Here is an 8,775-nt window from a genome sequence, read left to right on the forward strand (position 1 = left end):
ATTTATATTATGCCATTGAAGAAAATTCGAGGACTCTGTGTATTGTAGTACTATGATAATCTATCAACAAGTATTTATAGTGATCATTACTGTGTTTAAAACGAAGAAATTGATAAGAATCATAGATAAGATCATGAGAATGTCTAGTTTCCACTTAACTCCACTTGTGTCCAACTTTTTGTTTTAGGAAAGATCAGATTAATATATCTACAAATATATTATTATTTTTATTATTTTGTATGCTAAGTCAAAGCTTAGATATATTCTTACGATCCTCTCAAAAAAGAGATATATTCTTATTGTTATTGTATTATTAATTTAGCTATATAAATTGCTCCAGGAATGCTTACCTGAGAACCCTTTGGCCATATATTCGAGCAACGCTCTTTAACGATCTATTATGCACACCAAAATACAAGTAGTTGTTGGGTTGTGGAATCAAATTTTTTCAGTGACATTACCAATTTGTGTGAAATAACGCCTATAAATCATACAGACATTCAAATTAATGTAGCATTTGTCATATTTCACGTTCAAATTCTTGACATGGTTGGAAGTTGTTACATCTAGTACTTTAGCTTTCTCAGGCAAGAACTTGATAATTATGAATATCATATCCTTTCCTTTTTTTTCTCCTTTTTTTTTGGGGACGGGGCCAATGCAGAGAGGGGAGCAATGCCCCCTAAAATTTAAACTTTAAACAAAAAAAAATTGTACAAAACATGGCACCTCGTGAGGCCCATAGTATAAAAGACTACAATAGAAGCAAATGACTTGGTGATTAGATATACAGATCAGTTAAATAAACGTTCTTATTATCAACAAACCAAAAATATTTGTTCTTATACACTAGCAAATATTAGTACCTATGATAACAATTGGCAATGCCTTCCATGCGACTTACCAGTGTATTTTAATATAAAAGCGACGACCAATGTTTATGACAATACTTATTCGATGTATAATTTTTGAATTACCGTCTTTCTATCAGCACTTCTTGCCCATCAATGGTGCCTCCCGATTATCGCTTATGTCATTTGTCTGTTGATAATTTTGGACTAATTAAGCAGATTTCTCCAACTATAATCTTCTACTACTTTGTTCCATATAGAGATTCCCTCCATATATCTCGTTTTCTATGAAGAAAACGAGGGAAAAAATATTCAGACAACAAAAGATGGCATAACTATAAATAGGCTAATAGACGATCGGGTCGCCACCTCTGAGGCTGGTTTAGTTTCATGTAGGATATTGCTAAATACATTCAAATGTACTCTTTTACCATGTTGAGTTGTGATAAATCGACTACAAGTATAAAATTTTCATATTCAACTCCAAAGACTGGTCAGCAAGATGTTACAATTCATATTCAACTCCATATTCGAGAAAATCCCTCATTAAAGTTGACTTGGTTTACGTCAGGAACGGCTAATATTCGAGAACAATTGAGTGGTTGCCTTGGGACTTATGTCGAAATCGTTTGCGTGTAAAGAGTTTCTTGGCGTTTTATTTTAAGCATAATCGAATACGGTTAGAAGTTCCAAAATCCATTGCCCACTATAAATATCCCTACGAACTCATCATTACTTAAGCCAAAAATTGAGAAATGAAATCGAGCTAGAAATTGAAGAAGGCATGGCCCTTTGGGATCTCTCTATCAGCCTACCCTTGTTGATCCCCCACGGAAAGTGGCCTAACAAAATAAAAGACGGGTCCCACCAAAGCGGGCCTCACTAATAAAATATTATTAGTGACGGGTTCCTCTAACAATATTTTATTAGTGTATAGTGTTTTCCAAACACTATAAATAGGGTCCTAAACTCTTCAGAAAAATTCATCCCAGAAACAACTCCTCTCATAGAAGAGTAAGAGAGAAAACACAGAGAGAGATTGTGAGAGTTCTTAGAGTGTATCTGATCAAGAGAGGGTGTTCTCTTTGATATATTCTTTTGGGATATAAAAGAATTTGGCGTCGTCGTTGCACCGTTGAGTAGCTCCGAAGGAGTGAACCACGTAAATCTGTGAGTATTGTGATTAATTTTTGTGCATTTATTCTATGTATTACGTCTCCGTTCGAGGCATTATTGTTGGTGTGTACCCTAACAACTGGTATCAGAGCCTGACTTAGAGTATATATATCTGCTTATCGTATGCTCTGTGGATGCTACTAAAAATTGATCCTCCACATCAGAAAATAAGTTAGATTATTATTTACTCTTTTAAGGTACTAATCACTATTCACGAATGCGATACTATTCACCAGTATAGTACTATTTACAAGTACTATTACTATTCACAAATACGGCTCGGGAAAGACGTAATCATTCGCCATGGAATCTACAGTTAAAGACAACAGGCTTCGAATTGAGAAATTCAGCGGCCAAAGTTTCAGGTATTGGACGATGCAAATAGAAGACTATTTGTACCAGAAGGATCCCATCCTACCCGTCCAAGGAGAGGCGGGGAAACCAGAGAAAATGGATGACGATAAGTGGAAGGTGCTCGATCGTAAAGTACTTGCCACCATCAGGCTTAACCTTCACCAGCATGTGACTTACAACGTCTCTTATGTGACCACCACCAAGGAGTTGATGGAGGCCTTGGAAGAGTTGTATGAGAAGTTGTCTGCTTCAAATAAGGTGTACCTGATGAAGAAGCTATTCAATCTAAAGATACTACAAGGAGCTCGGTGGCGGACTTCTTGAACGAATTTCAGGCTAAGGTGCAACAACTTGCTACAGTAGATCTCAAGTTCGACAATGAGATTCAAGCTCTTCTGCCACTTTCTTGTTTACCAGATTCATGGGAGAATATGGTGATGGCGGTGAGCAAGGCCAATGGTAATGACAAGATGAAGCTCGACACAGTGATTGGGTAATTCTAGATGAATAATCTCGCCGCAAAGTCTCAGGAGTTGAGGCTTCTAGTAGTGGGAGTGCTCTGCATGTCGAGGCTCGAGGGTGTGCGCAGAAAAAGGGTAAGTGACGACGAGACCAATCGAAATCTAGAGGGTAGTCTTAAGGTTTAAACCCGAATGGTTACGGTGAAGCGAAGTGCTTCAGATGCTGAAAGAATAGTCACTTTGCACGGGACTGCAGAGTTTTTGTTCCAGCATCAACAGGGAATGATCGAGTTGACGGTGCAGCCAATCTCATGCACAAGACGAATTCAGATGCGCTTCTCCTATCCCTAGAAGACAAAAGCGATGTGTGGGTCATCGACTCTGGCACATCATTCCATGCAACCTCACAACAAAAGTTGCTTTCATCGTTCGTGAAGAAGGACTTGGGAACAGTCTATTTTGGTGACGATCAACCTTACAAGGTTTCCGAGAAGAAAAATTGTACCCTCAAGATAGAAGATGGGACCACCTTGACACTGAATGACGCTCGGCATGTACCGGATCTCTCGAGAAGTCTTATATCACTCGGGTAACTGACTGACTCTGGTTAAAGAGTATCCTTCGAGCAGAGAAGCTGGAAGGTGTCCAAGGGTACCGTGATGGTGGCATGCGGCAAACGCGAGGGGTCTCTCTACATCACTAACGGGAAGATCGACCACTTGCTTGCCGCAGGACAAGCATCATCATAATCATATGTCGACTACATGACTTAGCATCGACGACTTGGCCACATGAGTGAGAAGGGAATGCAGATTATGGCCACGGGAGAGAGGCTTCTGGGTCTGAACAAGATTAATCTGACTTTTTGTGAGGACTGTATCCTAGGCAAACAAAAGAAGGTGAGTTTCAACAAGACCGGACCGACTTTAAAACTATAGAAATTGGAGTTGGTGCACATCGACATGTGGGGACATGCGCAAGTCCCATCTTTTAGAAATTCTCTTTATTTTGTCACTTTTATTAATGATGCTACAAGAAAACTATGGGTGTTCTTCTTAAAGCACAAGTTAGATGTTTTCATCGTCGTCAAGAAGTGGCTTGCCTGTGTGGAGAAAGAAACAGGCAATAAGCTAAAGTGCCTAAAGTTTGATAATGGAGGCGAGTATTGCAGCCAGAAGTTCAAAAACTTCTAATCATCACATGGGATTAGGAAACCGAAGACCGTCATAGGCACATCTCAGCACAACGGAGTGGCAGAGCATATGAATCGCACTATCTTGGAGTGCGCCAGAAGTATGAGGATCCATTCCGGATTGCCTAAGAGTTTTAGGGCCAAAGCTATCAATACTGCTGCATACTTGATCATCCGCAGGCCATCTGTGGCTCTTAGTTATTGGATACCTGAAGAGGCTAGGACCAGAAAGAAGCTGAAACTAGAGCACTTACGAGTATTTGGTTATGATGCCTATGTCATGACTAATCTTGCAAACCGGTCAAAACTTGATCCAAAGTCAAAGAAGCTCTCTTTCATCGGCTATGGAGGAGATGAGTTTGGGTAGTGTTTCTGGGATCATGATGTGCGCAAGGTGGTGCGCAGTCGTGATTTCGTGTTCCATGAGAGTGCGGTGTATAAGACCAAAGAGGTGAGTGTGAGTCAACTATCTGCCCCTCTTTTCCCAGATATTACTGATAGTGAAGATGGCGGTGAAATACCTATCAGCATAAAAGACGGAGTCTAAGAGAACGTGTCGGATGTACAGTAGCAGGATCCAGCAGAGTTGTTGATCACAATTCGTAAAGCTCCAAGAAATATAAGGGTGCTAGAAAGGTACCTTTCCACCATGAATTATCTTCTTCTAACTGACAATGGTGAGCCAGAAACCTATGAGGAGGTACAGTATACTGACAAAGCTTGGGGCGAGTGGGAGTCATCCATGGAGGAAGAAATGAAGTCATTGATGAAAAATGGGACTTGGGAGGTCGTAAAGCTTTCAAGAGGGAGAAAGGCTCTTCACAATCGGTGGATTTATCGAGTGAAGGATGAAGCTGATAGACAGAGACGCTACAAGGTGAGGCTTGTAGTGAAGGGCTATGAGCAGAAAGCACTATTCTGACGTTTTCCCTCCCGTCGTCAAGTTGACCATGATCCACACTATGCTGAGCATTGTGGCAGTTTGAGATCTCCATCTAGAGCACATGGATGTGAAGACAATATTTCTTCATGGAGATTTAGAGGAAGAGATCTATATGCATTAACCAGTGGGCTTCAAGGAACGAGGTAGGGAGGGTCTCGTATGACGCCTGCGCAAGAGCTTGTATGGCCTGAAGCAAGCTCCGCGATAGTGGAACATGAAGTTTGAGAACTTTATGGAGGAGTGAGGTTTTCTCAAATGTGACACAGCCTACTGCTACTTCATCAAGATATATGGCGAATCTTATATGATACTCTTGATTTATGTTGATGACATGTTGATTATAGGGTCCGACTTGGCTCGCATTGAAGAACTCAAGGAGCGTCTCTCCGAGTGCTTCGAGATGAAGGATTTAAGTTTAGTAAACCAGATTCTAGGAATGAGGATCACCAGAGATGGATCAGCATGGAGGCTGAGGTTATCTCAGAAGGCCTATATTGAGAAGATTCTTAAAAAGTTCAACATGGAGAAAGTTAAACCAGTAGGCTCGCCGTTTGCAAGTCATTTCAAGCTATCAAAGACCCAAGCACCAGAGACTACTGAAGAGCATGAGTTCATGGCCAACATACAATACGCATCTGCCGTCAGGAGTTTGATGTATGTGATGGTATGCACAAGGCCAAATATTGCACAAGGAGTGGGAGTTGTGAGCCGCTTCATGAGCAATCCGGGGAAACAACACTAGGGTGTGGTCAAGTGGCTTCTACGCTACTTGAGATGCTCGTCCGACTGTTGTCTTGAGTATGGTGGGATAGATTTGTAGCTAGAGGGCTTTTGTGATGCAGACTACACAGAGGACATAGACTCAAGAAGGAGTATGAGCGGCTACATCTTCGTCTTGGGTGGTTGAGCGATAGTTGGAGATCCAAGTTATAGGATAGTGTGGCTTTGTCAACAACCAAAGCCGAGTACGTGTCTGTAGCAGAGACATCAAAGGAGTTGCTTTGGTTGAAGGCTTTTCTTCTCGAGCTTGGAGTAAACTTTGAGAAATATTTCATCCACTGCGACAGTCAGAGTGCCATTTACTTTTTAGAGAACGATGCATTCCATGCTCGGACCAAGCATATTGACATGAAGCACCATGCCATTCGGAGATGGCAAAGCAGGAACGAGTTCAAGCTTGTGAAGTTGATACAAGGTACATTCGAGCCGATATGTAGACCAAGCCAGTTCCACTCGAGAAGGTGAGGCTGTGTGCAGCCTTATATGGCCTCCGTTGAGAACGTTGAGAGATGTGCAAGACGCCAAAGATACAAGACATCCGAATGATGAAACCAAGAACGGTGTGAAGATATGATTGGTACTCAATCAAATCTTCAAGTGGAAGATTGTCAGCCTATCCTTATTGACCCCCACTAAAAGTGGCCTAACAAAATAAAAGGCGGGCCCCACAAAGGAGAGCCCCACTAATAAAATATTATTAGTAACGGGGCCCGATAATAATATATTATTAGTGCATAGTATTTTCCAAACACTATAAATAGGGCTCTAAACTCTTCAGAAAAATTCATCCCAGAAACAACTCCTCTTATAGAAGAGTAAGAGAGAAAACACAGAGAGAGATTACGAGAGTTCTTTGAGTATATCTGATCAAGATAGGGTGTTCTCTTTGATCTATTCTTTTGGGATATAAGAAAATTTAGCGTCGTCGTTGCACCGTGGAGTAGCTGGAGTAGCTCCGAAGGAGTGAACCACGTATATCTGTAAGTACTATGATTAATTTTTGTGCCTTTATTCTGTGTATTACGTCTCTGCTTGAGATGTTATTGTTGGTGTGTACCCTAACACTCTCTCCCTCAAAGGTTCTCATACTCAGATATGAAATCTGAGTTGAAGCCTTGAGGGTCAGAGATCCTAGAGGCCTTTGCTGTCCTAGTTCCTTAACAAGTTGTAGATTTGAATCCTTCATGATATGCAAGAAAGTTGAAGCTGAAACAGTTGAACTTTCATGCTTAATACATTTGATTATGTAGAAGAAGTAACTTCACTATTTGAATTGATTGGTAACTAAAAAAAGATGTCTTTGATAATTTCCTTGGAACAGTACATTAACCTATATTTCTGTTACCTACTCAAGTCTCTTCAAGCATGTTGTTTCTATCAGCAGTTTTGGACTCCCCCACCCCAAACCCCTCCTATTTTATCACTATTCTCAACATGCTAATGATAGAGTAGATTTCTCCAACTGCAATCTTCTAAATCTTCCAGGGCATTGTTTTACATAGCAACAAAGCACCTTATCTCCTATCTCTTGTCTTCTATGTCATGCTTCAAAACTGCAGCGAAAATTCTTAAATACGGGTTACGAGATAGCAACGATCCATGCACAAGACAAGTCTCGTGCACGAGTCTAGTCTGACACTTATATCACATAGTTTATCTCAAAGTATTTATAAACCTGCTGATGATAGCAGCTCTAAATACGGGTTACGAGATAGCAACGATCCATGCACAAGACAAGTCTCGTGCACGAGTCTAGTCTGACACTTATATCACATAGTTTATCTCAAAGTATTTATAAACCTGCTGATGATAGCAGCTAGTAAACAAGATTCGAAGGGATATATCTGAAAGAATAAAGGTGTTTTTAGGTTCATACTTGGACATACAATATCTGAGATGAATACTTGTGTTTCGACATATATCGTAACACACTTACGATATGAAGTTACCGAATTTAGCCTTACATAGAGAATTAGCAGTTACTGGTGATTTACAAAATGCTAACCAATTATAGCATGCCTAGTCTCAGATAACACTAACGTAAATAAATAACCTTATGAATTAGTGCCATGGTGCGCATACTATACCTGAGGTAAAATCCCTTCACAACTTTGAGCTTAGATTACGAAACCAACATTCACAGTGAACATCCTGTTACTTCCACTGGTCATCAACTTAAGACAATTAACAAAACACAGTTAAGTACAAAGTATCCCTAAGATCAGCAATCCTAGAATTTACAATTCCTTCATCTGCATTCAAAAAAACTACTTGTGTACAATACGACCCCAACTTAAAACCTTAACACGAACACCCAGTCCCCCAGTCCTTCAGATTTCCAGTTCGCCAGATCAGACAACATCACTTCGACAACAAATAAGGTGCTCTTTACAACATTCTAAAAATTTCCATGGATCTTCTCTCTCTCAGTTGATCCATGCTCCATTCCAAACTCAGCTGATATAGCCTCTATATCTTGAGTTATTTCCCAGCTGCTTCTGTGACCGCCGCGCTCTAACCGACTACCGCTTATACTCTCAATCTGGCTATGTATATCATCGAAATCCTCAGCAGCCACCGGCTGTCTTTTCCCATCCAATTCAAAGCTTGTTTTTGCATTGTCTGGGCTCACTGATCTCGCTAATGATTGAGAAGAGGTAAAGGTAGGGACTTCTGCTTTCACCTTAGCCCTGAAGTGATTCTGAGACTTTGGAATTTTTGAAAAGAATATCTCTTTCACATTAAGTACAAAGCCACGATTGTAAGGATTTTTCAATCTTCCATCATATCTGTATCTGAAGTTTTCATATGTCGTCTACAAGCACAATCTCGCTAATGATTGAGAAGAGGTAAAGGTAGGGACTTCTGCTTTCACCTTAGCCCTGAAGTGATTCTGAGACTTTGGAATTTTTGAAAAGAATATCTCTTTCACATTAAGTACAAAGCCACGATTGTAAGGATTTTTCAATCTTCCATCATATCTGTATCTGAAGTTTTCATATGTCGTCTACAAGCACA

This window comes from Asparagus officinalis, chromosome 2 (genome assembly GCF_001876935.1).
Source record: "Asparagus officinalis chromosome 2, Aspof.V1, whole genome shotgun sequence".
NCBI classification, from domain to species: Eukaryota; Viridiplantae; Streptophyta; class Magnoliopsida; order Asparagales; family Asparagaceae; genus Asparagus; species Asparagus officinalis.